This window comes from Panthera pardus, unplaced genomic scaffold (genome assembly GCF_024362965.1).
Source record: "Panthera pardus isolate Hobbes unplaced genomic scaffold, ASM2436296v1 HiC_scaffold_8, whole genome shotgun sequence".
In the NCBI taxonomy this organism is placed as follows: domain Eukaryota; kingdom Metazoa; phylum Chordata; class Mammalia; order Carnivora; family Felidae; genus Panthera; species Panthera pardus.
Window position 1 is genome coordinate 101,870,173 of NW_026527013.1, and position 20,141 is coordinate 101,890,313.

A 20,141-nucleotide genomic window follows, 5' to 3' on the forward strand; every position below is an offset into this window, starting at 1 on the left:
GATGAAATTTTCAGAGGATTTTTCCTTTTACCAGAAAAATGAAATACCATTGGACTTCATTTATTTTCTTGCTTTCATTCTTTATAATACACAGGAGAATATAATTCTTTATAATATAATACATGCATTTTCCCCTCTATATATTTTTACATGTCCAGGGTCAACTATTATTATTAGGAAAATGTAAATTAAAAGATTTAGTTAATAGTTAATAGTTAACCTTGTTTGGATTTAATGTGTGGAAGTTCAGTTGATAATTAATTGGGCTTTAATTGCATCTCTCTTGATGCATAAATCTCTTTTCAGAGGATTCAATTCCAGTAGGATAGTAGAAATCAAAGATCTCTCCAGCCCTTAACTCTTGGCAAACTCTCCAAGTTGCTTTTGGATAATCTCAATTTCTTCTGCCATTTCTCCAGGGAGAATTCAGAATTAGTGTTCAAGAATTGTTTTTTTTTTTTTCCTTTTTGGCAAAAACAAACTCTATTAGATTATTTCAAGTGAGTCACTTATCACAAATTTCATAAGGTCATATTCCAACTAGCATGTACACTTTTAATTGACATTCAGGAAGGATTTTTAGCTGGAGTTAAAGACAAAGATGAGGAACAAGCATTTATAGCTCAACTGTTCTGAAAATCATCTGATTTTTAAAATGCCACAAAATGAATATGATTATTTTATCATTCCTAATCTGAATTTACACCATTAAAACTATATTCCACTAAAGGAACATATAATACAAGTTCATTGCCATATAGTGTCACATTGAGGGATTCAGATGCAGAGGGAAAACTTACTCCTTTCAAAATCAGCCCATCCCCAGATGTTGATAGAAGGATTTATGTGGCCCATAAAACATCCCATGAGGCATGTGACAATGATCACAGTAATGGTGACTGTCTCATTCTTGCCAATCTTTTCATTCCTACTCAAGTCACTTCTTTGCTTAGCCACAGACTTTGTGTTTTGGGAGAGGTGTTGCAGGTGTGGTACCTCTGTCTGCTCCAAGTCATTTCTACAGACATTCTATCTCTCTGAGCTGGAGTTTTGGGTCTTCAGGTTGGGAACAGGAAAGAAGGGTTTTGGACATTATCAGCTGGATGATTTTGACAGAGCCTTCCTAGAGGTAAGGGGGGATTAGGTGGATCTAATAATCCCCAGGAGGAATGAAAGGCAAAGGGAGCTGTATGGAAAATGGAAACTGTATGGAAGCTGTATGGAAAAAAGAAACTATAATTGTGCAGATTGTTTATTGCATAATCAGAGAAATTCAGTTATCCTTGAAGGCAAGACTTTCCACTGTGTCTTTTTTTTTTTTTTTTTTTTTTCTTTCTGATCTCTGGTATCTGTAGTGCATAGCAATTTTCTGGCACAAATTAGATGCAAGATAAAATTTTATTGACTGAATGCTTTTTATCTAAATGATATATATGGTGACTTCAGTTTTGGCTTAAGTCTTGGTTGCTTTTATAAGGCAGATCTCTCTCTGTCTCTGTCTCTCTCTCTTTCTCATCTATCTATCATCTATCTATGCAGGGAATGTAGCAAGGTAGACTCTTGTAGTTCACTCCTGGTCATGTGAATAGTAGTAGTGATTGACAGTGAATTTTTAAATACTATTTTGTTTTGTTTTACAAAAACACATAGGAGTTCCTTAGTAATATTTGTAGAATAAATGGATAATCAATAAAAACTTGTTTGCTTTAAACACTTATTATAAGCTAGACACTGAGTGAATTACTTTATTTACATTATCTCATTTTACTTTTATGGTTCTGTGAGGTATTATAATCTCCATTATAAAGATGAGGAAATGGACTCAGAAATTATATAACTTTACTAAGATCATATTAATTTGTAAACAAGTGGAGCCGGTATTTGATTGAGGTCTGTCTGATTTGCTTTCTCATTATCCTCTTAACCACTGTACATGTTGCCCATGAATTTATAGTTCTTCACTAATGGAATTTTTATTTTGGTCCTCATTCTAATTATGCATGGCAGAGTAAGTATTGAGTTTCTACAGTTGGTGCCTCCTTGATTCAATAAATGTGTATTGAAATTTTATGTACATGATGTTGTACTATCCGCTATAGGACATACAGTCTGTAGCTACCTAAGGGCAGGAATTGTGTTTCACTCATTTCTTAGTCTCAGAGTGTTTACCTAATGGAACTTTTTACTTATAAAAGCATACAAACACTTAATATGCAATTCCAAATTAAAAGAGCAAAAAACAATAACATAAATTTCATAAAGTAATACAAATGGCAAATAAGCAAAATAAGCAAATAAGTTATAAGTAAAATGGACTATGAATTGAGAAGTGTGAGAAATAATTGTTGGTAGAAATGCTCAGGACAGTTGGATTTGATAACTTTGTAAGATGTTTTGAAAATTTCCCACTTGGATTGTTTTTGATAGTTCCTAACTGCTTTTCAGTAGTGATTTGCAGGACATTTCCTTACATGGGATGGAAAGGGTCTGCGCGCTTGTCTTGGGAACAACAAGTAAGAGGAGAGTGCAGGAACCCTGTTCTACTCCCAGGCAGTATTGGGGAGGTGCAGACCAGTGACAAATCAGAGGGGATGTCATGGCAGCTGAAAGGGAAGTGGGCAGCAGACTGGAGTGTGAGGCTCAGGTATCACTTATCATCAGCCATCTAACAGCAAGAGGTTTATTTCAAAGGTAACTCCAATATCAGAAGCTTCAGGAAGTAAACATTTCTCGGCCTCAATAATAATGGGAGTGTTGGGAAAGTAGTCTTTTGGAGAAAACATATTCAGTAGAATGAAACAATTCAAAATAAATTTCACTCTACACACTCATTTTCTGAAATGTATCTGATGACTTTGGAAATACAGTATTTCTAATAGGTACATTCTTATATGCTTTCTGTGTAAATTTTGAATCAAATTAGTTCTAATACTTATATGTGCATACATTATTAAGTGCCTAGATGGTGAATTCCTAATGCTATATTTTATTCATCTTTTTATCTTTGGTCCTTACCCATAGTGTCTAATTTATAATAAGTGCTCAGTTTGATTAATGAACAGATGTTCATTTAGTGTATTAGCGGCACTGAGTACCTAAGAAAAGAACTCTTTCTTGAGTTTCAGTTTGTTTATATCAGATATATTGATGTCAATATATCGATGTGTTCATATCAGAATGATATGATATGAATTGTATTCATATCATTCATTTCATTCATAATGAAATGATATTGTAACTGCGGCTACAATAAATCTGCTGTGCTTATGAAACACATACTGGCAAGGAAACTTTGTTTTATTCTGGTTGCTGGTAATGAGCTGATTCTGAGGTTTAAAAAAAAAAAGTGGATTTAATGTGGCCATATCCAAACACTAAAAAAAAAACCCTCCTTATCTATCCTTGACATTGATTTGTACGATATGTAATCAAGAAAAATTAAAACTGTCATTTGAAATCATCCTGGTCCCTACATCACCACTCGTTCATAACTATTTATATCCAGCTCTCAATAAAATATCTATTATTTTATAATATTGTATATGGTCCTGCTCTCCAGGTGCTAAGATTCTAGTATGAGAAAAGAGTCAACCAATTTAGTTTACATATGAGAAAATATAACAATATAGGATAATATATCTATTAAACAGTGTGAAGAGGCAGAATAGTTTGAATTGCATGAGAATATTTTTGGGTAATTTATATTGGTTTTGAACGGTCCAAAATAAATTGTATGGGCAAGATTTATATCATATCCTTACTATTTGAATACTGTGACTCATAGAAGAGTGATAAAGGGAAAGTAGGCATAAGAATAATTTTTTTTTGGCTGAAATAGGAAAGTTTGAACTGGATAACCTGCAAATGGGTTTGTTTCATGTCTTGAACTCGAGTGATAGGTGGCTTTTGTGTGGCTATGGTTTTGAGCCCTACTTGTTTGGTTATAGGAGAACCCTGAAAGTTTTGAAGGCTAATCAACATAGTTAAAAAGGAAGATTACCATGGTGCTCCTGACAGTAATTAAATGGAGATAAAAAGGAACTTAAACAGGTTTATTTGTCCAGGAAACATTACTGTTTAGAAAAACTTGGGGTGCCTGGATAGCTCAGTCGGTTAAGCATCTGACTTCGGCTCAGGTCATGATCTTAATGATTCATGAGTTCGAACCCTGCATCGGTCTGTCTACTGTCAGCACAGAGCCCACTTTGGATCCTTTGTCCCCTTCTCTCTGCCCTTCCCCATGCTGTCTCTCTCTCTAAAAATAAATAAATAAACACTTAGAAAAACTTTGGATGTCCAGAGTACTAAGGGTTGTTTCTTAGATTTTTTTAATGAAAAGCTATCAGGAAAAACCTTTAAGAGGAATGAATTAATATAATTTAGTAATAAGTGCATTGATTTACTTCTTTAATCAACTCAAAAATACTGTTTATTGTGAAGTTGCCTGGGCGTCATAGGAAACCATGTAGTATCAGCCTGATGAAATCCATCATCCAGTGTTAGAGATATGTGACTGGTCGTACAGTCAAGTGATTCGGGCATTCCGCAATACAGAGAGAAGTTCCGGGCTGATATTGGTGTGGGGGCTTTTGGCAATACACAGGTGTGGCATAATCCTTCTTGGAAAAAAAAAAAAAACAGCATGACTTTCTTCACTTCACAATTTTACTTTAAGTTAATTTAAATTGCTAATAATGTGATAATGAATATGGCAGAATGCATATCCAGTATCTTTTTTTGTGCCATTTCTGTGAACATGTTTTATGTGCATCATGCCATTTTAATCCGCAAAACTACCCTACCAGATGGGCACTAATTTGTTTTGTTGTGAGCTATTTTATGAAGAAGGGAAATGAGACTTAAAAATGTTGTGTAGCTGTCTGATGGTCACAAAACTAGTCAGGAGTAGAGATGGACACAGACTAAAGGTATACTTTAACTTTCATAAACACACGTGCAAAACTTCTGAGCGGAGACAGTAAGTAGCACACAGTGTGTGCAACTAACACAACCACTGCTTCAAATTAAGAACAGACGCTCCCCCATCTGAGTTCCTATTAAATTTTTAAAATTGCCATGGCAAACTTGTTGAACTTTTTTAGATCAATAGGACTCAAATGTAAAACTCACTTTTTGGCATCTGAGGACAGGAAATATAAATGTAAAATGAATTGCACACAGTGAAGCCACTCACTGGAACAGAAATCCTTTTCAATAATAACAATTGAAGGCTTCTTTGGCACAAGAATAATTGTAAAATATTTATGTATGAGTGAAGCAGCAGTACCAGACAAGGAAAAGGTTCACAACCCTTCCAATAATAGGCTTAGAAGTAGGCAAACGTCTTTTTAATGCAACGTAGGAAACAGTTTTAGGTTAGTGTTGAAGGTTAAACATTCAGTTTTTAGCTTTCCTGTTTTTTTTCTGATGTCAAAAATTTCCAGCTTGACAATGGTTAACTTCACAGTTGAAGAGAATTGCCAATTACATGAAAATCAGAGAACATCATTTATATATCATTCCCTTATTAAAAAAAAATGGCTAACACCAATATACATAGCATAGCCTTAGCTGGAATGATCTTTTCCTCAGGTAATCTCTTTTGATTAAGAAGCTGCTCAGTGGCATAGAAAAGGACAGCAGAGTGATTGCTTCCTCTCCAAATCATGTCTGAATAATAAGTAGTCAAAGCAAGAATAACTTGGAATATTGAGGTGTCTTCATTTTGTAACCTCAGAGCATTTCATCACTTGTTTTATCCTCACTATATAGATTTGAAACTTAGTTGTCTTAAAGTTACAGTACACAAAATGATAGTGATGGAGAACAGCTGGGACTGAGTATGCGTCAGAAAAGGACTTTTTTTTTTCATCCTGAGTGATGCCAATATCAAAGTGATCATCTCCTGCATCTACTGATTCTTAAATAACAACTTGGCTCATCAAATCCAGATTTATCAAAGGAACTCAATCTAGTTGGATCTAACAACTGCCAGAGCAATAATTAACAAAGAGGGGAGGCATTAAAAGGCATTGTAAAACAAAGAAGAGACACAATGTAAATGGAATTAATGACTTGGTTCAGTTGTACCCAAGATATGTAGTAATCCCAAGAAATAACAAAATCGAGATAGAAGTTCTTCAGGTGTAAAGATATTGCTAAACATTTGACGTTTCCTAAATGATGAGAAATCCTAGGTCTTCCATAATACTAAAACAATCCAGGGCACATACCAGGTATGACTGATAAGTGGAATTATGCATCCGAAAACTGAGGAAAACTTACAGGTATTTGATATATTCCAAGTACAAAATAATAAACAATTTAAAGTTGTAAATTCAGCAACATATTAAGTAAATAAAAATATAAAAACTTTTTAGTTCACTTCCAGCCAAAAACTTGTTCATGGGCTTGAAAATGACATTATAAGTGCCTTATGTTTTGGCTCATATTTCTGGTTTCAGTGATTATTGCATATTTTTTGAGATATTGCATATATAAGTGTATATCAAGAGGAGATGCATAGTTTGTATTTGTTTCCATGTTTGATTCAACACTGCTATATATACTTTCACTGGCACTAGATGATGTTAATGTCTTGTGATTCCCATAAATAAGAAAGGCAGGCAGTTGCTTGTCTTTTAATTCGATTCATAACAGAACAGTTTCCCTCAATCTTGGGGATAAGTTTGGCTTAAGTTAATAAAACTTGCTCATGAGTGCTTATTTATACCAGAACAAGAAAGTTCACTATGACAACTTCAAGTGTAATTATGATTTTATTTCTCAATGGAAACTGTGCAAAATTAAAAATTTTTACATATGTGTAAATGTATTTGTAAAGGAAAGGTTTTTAATTCTTTATCCATTCTGAGTGATAGGTCAGCATTATTGCATTTGCCCTTTTGCAAATGAAAAAAAATGGAAGTGAAGTACTCGCTTAATGTCAGACAGAAAGTAAGTGTCAGAGCTAGGGCTTAAACCACAGCTATCTGACTTCAGGTTCAATACTTTTCCCACTAAATCACAGCTAATGTTCTAAATCTATTCAATAATGCAGTGTTATCCTCAAGCCACAATTTGTGATGTGTTGCTACTGCCAGTGCTGTTACCTAAATATTCATAAATATATGTAATCATTAAATATTGGGAAGATGCAACAAAAAAAGTTGTGCATTATTTTCCAGCTTTATTGGAGTATAATTGATAAATACAAATTGTATATATTTAAGGTGTTGACATGATGGCTTGATATATATTATACATTGTGAAGTGATTACCATAATCAAGCTGATTAACACATTCATCACCTCACATAGTTACTTTTTTTTTTGGTATGATGAGAACACTTAAGATCTACTCTTTTAATGCCTTTCAAGTATAAAATACAGTATTGTAAACTATAAACACCATGCTGTGTAGAACTTATCTTACAACTGAAAGTTTGTATCTTTTGACCAACATCTCCCCATTTTCCCCATTCCCCAGCTGCTGGTAACTACCCTCTACTCTTTGGTTCTGTAAGTTTGATTTTTGTAGATTCCACATATAAATGAGATCATACAGCATTTGTCTTTATCTCTCTGGCTTATTTCACTTGGCATAGTGTCTTCCACTTTCATCCATATTGTAACTAGTGGCAGGATTTTTTATGGCTGAATATTGTATATTTATACTACAATTTCCTTAAATATTCATTGGTTGATGGATCCTTAGGTTGTTTTTATCTTTTGGCTATTGTGAACAATGTTGCAATGAACATGGGAGTGCAGATATGTCTCTTCAAGGTCCTAATTCCATTTCTTTTGGATATATGCTCATAGTGGAATTGCTGGATCGTGTGATAGTTTTATTTTTAACTTTTTGAGAGAACACTGTACAGGTTGTGCATTTTTTAACAAGTGAAGGCATTTTTAAATCAGATCATCCATGTTACCTGTTTTTATCTCTATCAAGATGCTTAGTAGTTATAACACAGTAAGTGGTAAAGAATGGAAGTAATGGGTACAATTCTCTGATCTGCTATGGATGCAATATTTCAGCGTGTTGGGAGATAAAATGGCTGCCTACAAAGGACTGACAAGATCAGAAGCCATGGAGGTCCAGTCCCACAGAGAGTTCTGGGCTAGAAAATTGGGACCTAGGAGTCATTTAATATATAAGAAGTCACTTACTATACATGAGTACCAAATATTCTTACTTGTAAAAATGAGGGGATTGGTAGAGGTCAGGATTCCTCGTGGTGTCTTCTGGCTGATTCTTCTTTCTCTTCCTTTTGGCAGGAATGATGTGCACAGCTTCCTGTTTTCTAACCTTTAGGAAGAACACACACTTAACATTTTACCATGAGCCCTATAGACCTGTAGATGAATCCCAAGGACCTTTCCTGCGCAAAAATCCATGACTTTTAAATGTACATTTGGCTGATTATATGTCATTGCACATAAATACTAGCACATAACACACACTTAACATTTTACCATGAGCCCTATAGACCTGTAGATGAATCCCAAGGACCCTTCCTGCGCAAAAATCCATGACTTTTAAATGTACATTTGGCTGATTATATGTCATTGCACATAAATACTAGCAAAGGTCTGCTTCTATTTCAGGCCAAACCAATTTGGGGCTAAAAGACCTGTTTTTGTTTGTTTGTTTGTTTGTTTTGTTTTGAAGTTTTTATTTTAATTCCAGTTAGTTAATATGCAGGGTTATATTTGTTTCAGGTGTACAGTATAGTAATTCAGCACTTCCATACATCATCCTGTGTTCATCACAAGTACACTCCTTAATCCCCATCACCTGTTTAACCCATCCCCCCTACTCCTCTGTTCTCTGGTAACCATCCATTTGTTCTCTCTAATTAAGAATATGTTTCTTGATTCTTCTCTCTCTCTCTCTCTCTCTCTCTCTCTCTCACTTATGTTTCCCTTTACTTGTTTTGTTTCTTAAATTCCACATATGAATGAAATCATATGGTATTTGTCTTTGATTGACTTACTTTGCCTAGCATTATATTCTATAGCTCCATACATGCCATTGCAAATGGCAAGATTTCATTCTTTTTTATAGCTGAATAATATTCCATTGTATAAATATATCACATTTATCTGTTTATCAATTGATGGACACTTGGGCTGCTTCCATAATTTGGCTACTGTAAATAATGCTGCTATAAATGTGGGGGTGCATATATCCATTTGAATTAGTGTTCTTGTATTCTTTGGGTAAAATCCCAGTAGTGCAACTGCTGGATCATAAAGTAGTTCTATTTTTAACTTTTTGAGGAAACTCCACAATGTTGTCCACAGTGCCTGCACCAGTTTGCATTCTGAACAGTAGTGCACAAGGGTTCCTTTCTCTCTACATCCTCACCAACACCTGTTGTTTCTTATGTTGTTGATTTTAGCCAGGTTCCTCTGGGTGCCTGGGTGGCTCAGTCAGTAAACCATCTGACTTTAGCTCAGGTCATGATCTCATGGTTCATGGGTTCAAGCCCCATGTTGGGCTCTGAGCTGACAGCTCAGAGCCTGAGGCTGGCTTCTGATTCTGTCTCCCTCTCACTCTGTCCCTCCCGTGATTGTGCTCTGTGTCTGTCTCTCCCTAAAAAATAAACATTAAAAAAATTTAAATTTGTTCCAGGCTGCTTAATTGCCAAAGTACTCCTTATAACATTATGTTAACCTAATATTCTAATTCATGGAAATTCTTAAAAATACTTTAATTACTGGACTCATCAGCCAGGGCAGCCAAAGTTAGCTTTCTCAAATGTAACAGTTGAAGGAAGTCTAATTCTGTGATACACAGAAACAATCAGATTTCCAATGTCTGATGGTTTTAATTCATGGAGATAGCTTCCCTCTCTTGAAGAGAGGTAGTCATTTCCTTTTTATTTCTGATGATGTCTGTGTATCTGGGTCTTTTAGCCCCTCATCCTAATCCTGATGTCTTTTGAAAGAAGATCTCACCATCTTTTTAACTGTATTTGGGACACCCTGTATGATGCCTTCCTTCCATCTCTAACACATTCTCTTTATCTCAGTTCTGGGTATTTTTACTCTTTCTCTTCTTTTTGTCTCGTAGGGGAAGACAAAGCTAATCCCATCCTATCTCCTTTGGCAAGTATTTCTCTCCTTTATCCTTCTTTCTGCATCTCCTCTCACACTGTCAGGACCAAGAAAACCTCCTTCCTTGTGACCCCTGGGACACCTGCCCTCTTTATTTCTGCCTTTCATTGCTTAACTTGTTAAAAGAGTACGTTTACTTCACGTGCACCTTAACTGCTCACTCCCTAATCTCTTGCAATTGGTAATCTCCCACTGCCCATTTGAAATCACTTCTCCCTTGCCTTGACTGACATTTATTGTATTCTTTCTGTTTTTTTTTTAAAGTAATATCTATCATGGCAAAACTTGAAAAGATATAAAAAAGAAAACAACAAAAACAACAACACCTTTAATCATTCTCCAGATATGGATATAACCACAGCTAAATTTGATATCATTTCATTTTATAGGTTAATGGTAACTTTTTAAGCCTTTATCTATGATAGATATAGATATAGATATGAATACATATACATATATATTCAACTCATGAATCTTGAGATCATGACCTGAGCTGAAGTCAGATGCTTAACAAATTAAGCCACCCAGGCGCCCCTGAAAATATGACTTTAAATGATTGTTTAGTATTTTGTTTTGTACTGTAGCATCAGGACTCAGTCTTCAGTTGTTAGGCATTTAGGATGTTTTTCATTATAAAAGTACTAGAATTGTTCTCTTCAGACAGAGTAAGCAATGACTGCTAGTCATCCAACCTAATGACATCTGGCATTTGGAGTGGCTGCATCTTCTGACATGAACTTCCTTCTGCCTTTGATCTTTCTTTTGCTCTTTCATTCCTTTCCCTCTCCCTAAATGTAGGTGGTCCTCAAGGCAGTGTCTATGGCTTTCTTATTTGAATAGACTCTTCTGTGGAAAATTCACTTTTCTGAAATCCACATTTTCAGTCTTGAAATCTCTCACAAGTTCGATTGTCTCTCTTTTACTAAAAAATTTCCACCTAAAACCAATGTTTAAAACCAAATTGGACTTATCTAACCTTATATAAGATTGAACTTCATTAACCCAAATTCAGGACTTCTTGTGACCTCTTGATTTCTTTTAATGAGTTGGCTAATGCAAAGCTTCTCATATAAAATTGTTCTCACTCATCTTTTCTACCAATATATCTGAGTCCTTCCTTTTTCCTCCTTTTCTTTCCACTGAAATTCATCCTTCATGGTTTCAATTGAACATTTACTTCTATTAACTTCACCTTTGTGCTGCCGATGTCCTCATTATAAATCAATCAATCAATCAATCAGTCAGTCAGTCAGTCTTGGAAATGAAAGTCAGTGGTAAAACAGGGTCTTATATGTAATACATCACAATATTAAAGCAATTTAAACAATTTTTTGATACTTCAAGTACCTACATCATAGAAAAGTTTTATTTTTAAACACAGGAGGATGGAGACAGGGGAGTCTTTGCTCCTGTTTCACTGAGGATTTCTGGCCTGTAAGGTTGTTTACTACATACACCCCCCTGGGATTGCTTTCTGATCTTTGAGATCAATATATATTGTGCTAGGTGTACCCAAGCTGATGGCACCTCTGACCTGGTATGACCTAAATGCAATGTGCCCATCTCCCTGAACCATCATCATGCTCTTGAGGAAAAAATACCTAAAAACATCACTCTACCACCATCTATGGACAAAGTCAAGTCAGGCACTCCATAAGTATGTGTCATTCAGCTTTAGTAAAGGATGTACATGTTATAGACCCTCATTATAATAGAAAAAAAGTATTTCTGTACAAATGTTAAACAAATAACACCTACTATTTATGTGTGTTGTGTTACTTAAATAAACAGTGTGATTTCTATGTGAAAAAGAAAAAAAATTGGGAGAGTTATTACAGGAAAGTATTTTCATGTGGAGAAGCCATATGTTTGACTAAGGATTTTATCATATTAAGCACCCAGCTGTTTTCAGCCATTGAAGCTTTCTTGGACAGATATGTGCCTGAGTATTCTGAAAGCACTTTTCTGATTGCCAATATAAAGTTTGGCTTCAGGGACTGTCTCTCGTATATTTGCCAGAAAGAATGAAAATACCAATGCTTTCCCTCAGTTTCAGAGAGAAAAACATTTTAGAGCATTGGAATGAGGTACTGTGGAAGGTCGTATAATTACCTCCCATTAAGGTCTTTAAAAACAGAATGGCTATTTATATTCCTGGAGTTCTTAATGAAACTTCTCTACAGTGAAGGAACGATTCTGTGATGGTTTCTGAGGTCATTCTAGGTCTCTTTTTGAATAGTTCTAGTGTCTTAGATAAATTTGGTTCAGAAAAACACTCCTGTTCAGAAAAATTGGGTCTGGTACTGGCTCTGTCATAAAGTTATTGCATAAATCTTAATTCTTTCACCATTTCTGAAGTGCATGTTTAAGGATAAGAGAAATAATAAATGTAAAGGAAAGAACTTGAAAGAGAAATTTAAAATCGTCTTGTCCAATTGCTTTCTAATTTCGATACATCTCAGCTGTTGTGATGGTTGCGGTTTGCATTTTAAAGAAATAAGAAGTTAGGACCAAAGTCAGGGAAGAAACATTGTTTCATAGAAGTGACCTAAGTCACCAACTTGATGCATTAAGAGGTGTCACCCCTATTACCAAGTAGTGGGTTCCCTTTGTCCCCTCTGCTGTCTCTTTCTGTCTTACTTTTCTGAGCCCCACCATCAGTTCTTTCCCTTGTGTGCTGTTCAGAGGAGAGGCAAGATGACAGAGTGAAAGTGCATGGAGTTGGTGTTTTCATACTGACTTGGGTTCATGTCTTGCTTTGCTACTTAGCATTTGGATTGGCTTTGTCAAGTTACAATTCCTCATGTGAGAACCCTGGAATTATTTCCACCTCTCAAAGTTAATACAAGATGAGACAGTATCTGGAAAACACCTTAGAATAGTTGCTGACACAGAATGAATTCTCAATAATTATTGGGCATTATTGTTCTATTTTCATATGTTGTTTCAGAATATCACTGCCAATTTGAATATAATTATTTTAAGACTGATAAAAGGGTACAAATTGGCTATTGAAAAAAAGAATGCATGACAAATAAAAGCAAAAAATATTTGAAAGAGACAGCCAAAAAGTAAAAAGAAACAAGCATTATTAACATAGTTTCAGTTGAGATCTATTTTTTAATACAATAGCATTAAGTTCTCAAATATAATTTATCACCTTTGGTAATCAATAACCTTCCTGATTGGAAGCCAGCATGGAGAAAAATATTTTTTATATATTCTTAAAAATGCAAGTGTAAGTTGAGGTTGTATGTTTATTTGTGAAAGCCAAGTATCAGTTTTGCGTATGGTGTTTTCCAAGTTAGGGGAGCTGCATTTAAGACCAAGGGTTCTGAAGTTGAGTGCCAGGGTTTGTATTCCAGGTTCATCAGCTAGTAGTTGTATTACGATGGGCAAGCTACCTAACAGCTTTGTACTTCATGCTTTCATGTGTAAATTTTAGGTTATAAACGGTCTGTGCAATATAATTTGTGTGCATGTATGTGTGCTAATTAACTGAGTTAATACATGTAAAGGGATTATATCAGTACTTGGCAAAAAATAAGTATTCTATATTTATTAAGTGCTATTATTGTTGTTGTTGTTAATTATTACTATTATTACTATTATTATTAGTGGTAGTAGTAGTAATAGAAGCTACAAGATGATAGTGCTACTTGAAAATGATTATGTGTGGGTGGCTCATTGGGTTAAGCGTCTGACTCATGGTTTTGGTTCAGGAGGTAATCTCATGGTTCTTGAGTTTGAGCCCCACATTGTGTTCCATGCTAACAGCACGGAGCTTGCCTGGGATTCTCTCTCTCTCCCCCTCCTCCGCTTTCTCTCTCAAAATAAATAAACCTAAAAAAAATTAAAAAAATAAAATGATTATGTTTGATAAGCTAAAATTATTTTATGGCTAATGTTGATTAAACACTGAATATCTTCAAAGACTAGAAAAGGCCACTATTTGAGTCCAAAATAAGGGGATTAATATTATCAATACTTTATTTGTTCATTGATAAAGAATTTAAAGAGAGCTAAGGTTGGAAAAGCTATTCTATATGACAGAGTAAGGATCTATCGATATTGGGGTTATACCTAAATTTTAAAAAAATGATTTTTTTTTCAAGAAAGTATAGAAAACATGAATCTCACCTTTGTTTTACTGTAAGATGCAACTCTAAGTCTCTGGTACACACACACTCACACACACACTACACACACAGATACACTCAATTCAATTATTTCTGCAAATCTTCAAGGCAGATACTAATATTTCTATTGCACAAATAGGAAAACTGGAGATTAGAAAGATTTTATAACTTGCCTAGGACACACACTGAGTGCGTGGGGGAATTTCTTGACTCTTCATTGTGCCATTTTGTCTCTCTAAATTTATATTTATTTCCTGAGAGGATTGCAGTGAGGCCACTCTGTGGACCTTTACTATATTTTGTTATGTCCAGAAAATGTATCATATTTAAAAAGAAAGCCCATTCTTGAAAATCAATCTCTATTAAGAAACAAAGGTGCATTCAGATGGAGAGCCATGGAAGGTCTGAAGCTTGGCAAGCAAAACTTTGGAAGCAGAAAGGGAAGTGAACTTGCTCTAAAGGAATTGAGGGCCCTGGGCATTGAAAAAGGCAGAAGGCCAGAGATGAGAAACACGTGAGAAACTGATCAGTAGACAAACTGGTAAAATGTGACCATAGTGACAGAGAGGTGGGATTGTAGCTGCGTTAATGAAGCAGGTTCTTGTCAATTTTGGGTGAATCATGCTGACAGCCAGCAGCACGCACCAAAGAGTAAATCATGCTCTCTGGAGGCCTATCACAGAAGGGATGCAACTAATGAGATTCCATGCATCACTCTGATGAGGTATGAACCAATGCTCATCAGGAACAACTGACCTAGAAACTGATGCCAGTTTTTTAAGGGATATCTTATAGCCAAGCCCCTACTAGTATTTTCAGCTTCAGATGAAGTATGTGATTTTTCTAAGCCAACTTAGTGACAGAGGAGCCCTGACTTTTTTCCTACCATTGCTGACAGGGTTTTTTGGACATGGTGTGCTTGGGGAAGTCCTAAAATAGAACAAAGCAAAGGTAGGCTAAGTCTTCCTGGTCTTGGGTGTAGGGGAGAAAATAGGAACTCTGGAGTCAGAGAGACCTAGATTCAAATTCTAGCTCTCCCATTTGGTTTCTGCAAAATTGGGTAAGTTATTTACTATCTTGCTAAGTTTTTCTTATCTCTGAAATGGGACTGACAATACTTCAAAATGCCTAAGATGACATAGGTAATAGCCTGACATACAACATGTATTTAATAAATTTTGGCTCTATCAGTCTCTTTCTAGTTAGGGATAAGAATTGATATATAGTGTGCTGTCTTTTCCTGATTATATTTTCCTTGCATTCTTGCTCCTTTCCTAAAGTTTGAGAGTCATTCAGCAGATGTTGAACATTCACAGTATGCCAGGAACTGAGCCAGGTACTGGGATTATAGAGAGGACACAACCTCTGCTTCCACATTGCTCACTGATCACTGCAGAATTAATGAATAACTTCAATACAATGTGTTGAGTACAGGATGCTAAGGGGGCACCTAGACATCTGAGGGTTATGGGTCATCTATGGAGCCGTCTGAAGTAAGACTGTGAGATACTCAGGTAAAGGAGAGTGAGGGTAATGGTATATTCCATAAAAAGTGTAACATATACAAAGATATGAAGGCCTTATTTAGAAAACCATGGATGGGTCTCTTTCCCGTATTTTAAAGGGCATTTATAAGGTTTAAATGGCTTCCAGTAAATTAGTCAATTCAACTCTAGTCAAGGACACACATTTCCATCTAATCTCTTTTTTGTCACTCACTCCCTCTCACTGTTGGCTCCATCTATGTCTAATTATCAAACGTTTTCTATGCCACTTGGCTGTGTAAACTAACCAAGCTCTAGGGCTGGGCCTTACAATTTCAGGCACAGTCTTAGATGTTTTTCTAAACAATTTAACAATTTAACTATTGTGGTCAGTGTTGCGCTGACACAGATTTTTAACTAACATCTGTGCTAGTTAAAAAAAAAAAAAACACGTGTAAAATTTTATTGGGTATTAGCATTTCAAAGCAGTTACTCCTATACTTTGCATACGGCCTTGAAAAAGAGTGTTGTAGATTGAATAACCAGTAAGGATTATGACTCTCTACTCCTAAAATGCATGTTATCCTAAGCTTCTATTGTGTTAAAGCACATAAGAACTAGCTTAAAACATGGCTTAAGTTTTGTTACAAATAAATATTCTATCAGAGCAAAGGATAGAGTTCTGGACCTCTGTACTTTAGTTGGATTGTGTGAGCTAAAATATGCAGCAATAACTGAAGTCATTTGCATAGTGATCCACTGAGAGCCCCAAATCAGTCTTCAACTATACACTTGTGATTTTTATTTTAGCTAGAAAAAAAAATGTTAGAAGAGATCTTTTGGACAAAACAAGTCTTTTTGTTTGTATATTATTGGAATACAATAATCATCTTTAAAAGATTGCTTTGGCTTGCTTTTGTCTAAGTATAGGGAAATGCATGGTATATAGAGAAAATTCTGAATATATTCATTTACATTACTAGGAAATAATTGATGGCTTGTGACTCAAGATATCAAGGGCTGCTTCTTTATCTGTATAGAGCTTGGCTGTGTCCATATAGTTCCTAGTGCTTCTGACATATTGGTTAGTTGCTTAACTGGGTACAAGAGTATCCATTTAAATAAATTGAATACTTCATGATCTGGGACTAAAAGCCAGAAGCAAACCTATCGTTTTATACTGTGTTGTTTCAAATTTCTGTATTTATCAAGAACTTGAAAAAGCCAACTAAAGTGATTAAGGGGGGAAAGGATTCTGAACCAAATATAAGTCTACTTATCATTCTTAAGTATAAGGGTCAATGCAGAAAAGCTAACCCCGTTTTAAATTTATGTTCTTGAGGAAACTTTGGGTATCTATACTTTATTTCAAGAATCTCATTGAACTTTTAGTCTCTGAAAGAGTGTTACAGGTTGAATGTGATATTAATCTGTGGTATCCTGATAAATCAGAGTTGTGTCTTGACAGCAGAGAGCAGTAAGTTTATAGATGTATTTTATTTTTCCTAATTTGGTGTTGAGACTTAATGAAACTAAGAGAACAATAAGGAAAGGTCAATTAAAAAAAAAAAAGAAATTCCAGAAGCTACATTTGACCAGATTGATAATGGCAGAATTAGGGAATAAAACTAAAACTAAAAATTTCCTGAAGTTATTATATTTATATCAGAATTTTTGTCTCTTTAGAGAGTAGATATCTCAGTTGGATTCCATTTAAGTAGAAGGTTATCAGAGTGTTAATGTGGAAACTTCATAGATTTTTAAGATAAGATATTAAAAGATGTTTTAGAAGTACATTTAAGAAATGGCAGACAAAAAAGAAAGTGCTAGTTTGTTAATAGGAACAGTCGATGTTAGATGAATTATTCGCTAAGACCTTTGCAGGGAAAAGCAGGGGACAGATGCCGGCAGCAGACTTGAAGTTCCCCAGAGAGGAAAAGAAGAACCATGATAGCACAAAACCAGATGATCAAGGTATTAGAATGTGAAGTCTGACAAAAGCTCCAGGCCATATGGAGCCCATCCCATAATTGTGAGATGGAGAAAGGAAGAGATAAACCTATCTTCCCATCCTTGGTTTCCAAAGAAACAAGACCTTACGTTGAAAGTACTAAAATATATTGAATTTAGAAAAAGAAAATCAAAGATAAATTTAGGTATGGAAGCAAGATAATTTGTATTGATAATAAAACCATGCATTTTCCCAGACAATAAATTAATTAAGGCTTATTTGAAACTTATAAAATGAATTGATACAATGGACTCCGTCCAATTTATTGTGTCATCGATGTGATTATAGTATCAATCAGTTGCCCAAGGAATGAGTGTAAAACAGATATAGTTTATATTAGGTTATAGAAAATAATCCTTAGTGTCAGAAAATAAAAGTATTTCTATTTTATATGGCCCTACTGAATAATGAAAAATAAGTGGAGAGAGTAAGTGGAAGTGTGATGGAACCAGAGGAAATTTCTGAGATCATCTGTTGAACAGGAGGGAGAAATTTTTCTTATTTCAAATACTCTTTATAGAAGGTGATTTCCTAAGTTTCTTAGATGGCTGGTATTATTGTTTAGCAGCCCAAGGAAACACAGGGCTCACTAGGTTATGGGTGAACAAGAAAGTTATGTTGGCAGTTATGCCAAAGCTCAGTGAAACCCACCACTGGCTGCCTGGTCTAATTGCCAATATCTGAGTTCACATACCTCTCCCTGAGTAGAGAAACATTTCCTTTTCCTGTATTCTGCTTAGGACCTTTGATTTTGTCTTTGGCTTCTCTGAGATACCCTCCCATATTCCAGAATATTTCTGGGAGTCTGTGGGAGTTTCTCATCTGCAGTCTCTGCTTTTCATCGTGGTTTTTCTCCAGTTGCATCTGAACTTCCTCTGGCTGTTGCAAACTGAAGCCCGCATTGGTGCTGCTTGCACCAATGGGCAGCCCAGCTTGAGTTCAGGAACAGGGATGGCCCCTGGACTGCCATTTCTTATTGCTCTCATCCCACAATTCTGGCTGAATCACAGACCCTCACGTGTTCCATGGGGCCTCCTGCTGGGTAGTAGGTCACATCCTACTGACAAATATATATTTGATTAGATGTGTCTGAATTGGGTGAAAGATTGTTCCTTCGTGAACATAATCACACTCCATTTGTTACAGTGTCTTCATTAAGATTTAAGCTAATTCTGCTATTTGAAAATCTATTTTTTTCAGTCATGGCATTGTAATCATTCATGGTATGGTTATTCTCATCAGCATCAGAAATCTTTCATTCAGTGCCATTTGTGGGTTTTCCTATGTTGGTAATTATACAAAAGAAGTTAAATTTAGTTCAAACATTTCATGCACAATCCTATGACAGGCACTGGGGATTTGGAGATGTATTGAACATGGTAAGGGTGTGCATGTGGTGAAGAGGGGAGAGGGAAAGTTTGTTTCAGATGGAAGGCATGCATGTGCATAAAGCATAGTGTGTGGAAAACACATGGGCTGTGTGATGTCAGGTGAATGGTCAGCTACAGCTAAAGTTACAGAAATAGGGAATCCAGAAGATTTGTCGATTGCATTGTGCAAACCAGATCTCATGTCTTAGATTATTTTTCCAAATGACTGAAGAGTAAATTCTAGGTAGCATACACAGATGTTTAAGTAAAACTCATTTGATGACAGGAAAGCATTTAAAAACCAAACAAAAACAAAAATACATTCCCGGTAGAATTAGGAAGATGGTGTATGTACATTTCAAAAAGTGACGTACTTTGTCAAGAGACTTAGTAGTGACTGAGGAAATTGTAGAATTATCATGCAATAATCAAAGGAGGGAATTCACATAATACAAGAGATCATTGTAGGAATTATTGATATGAATGTAACACCTGGAGCTGCCACTGTTAATGAGGTAGCTTCAGTCAAAAATATCTGCTATCAGCATTTTTTATAAGCAAAGAAGTGCTAAAACAGCTCCCACATAAACCATGAGGGAAATTTCTATTAACAGAATGTTAGTGCTGGGAAATGATCACAGTGATCTGAAGCTGTCAGAAACCTTCAATGGTGACAGCCTTAAGAGAGCATCTAGTTCAATCCCTTGTTTTAGAGATAAGCCAGCCTGGGTTCACAGAGGTAAATGGAGTTGCTCAAAGTCACACAGCTGGTTAGTAACAGAGATGGCTCTAACGTACACCACTTGTTTCATAGATTTTGCTACTCCTGTCCATCCCTTTATATTAGCCAAATAACAAAACAAAAGAAAAACTTATTTCTGTACTCTGAACACTTCTGACACCCAATGTGTGAGTTTTCTGCACATTGCAATTCTGACACAAAGTACCTGGAATTAGCAGAGACTCCACAGATTAAGGGTTCATTCCTACAAGGCTGACTTTCACATCAG

General features: G+C 35.5%; 1 protein-coding gene across 1 annotated transcript in view; it reads left to right on the forward strand.

Moving 5' to 3' along the window:
• The window catches only part of NXPH1 (neurexophilin 1), a 295,708-nt gene that overhangs the window by 218,424 nt on the left and 57,143 nt on the right, over positions 1–20,141 (forward strand). The gene's annotated exons all lie outside the window — the stretch shown is intronic.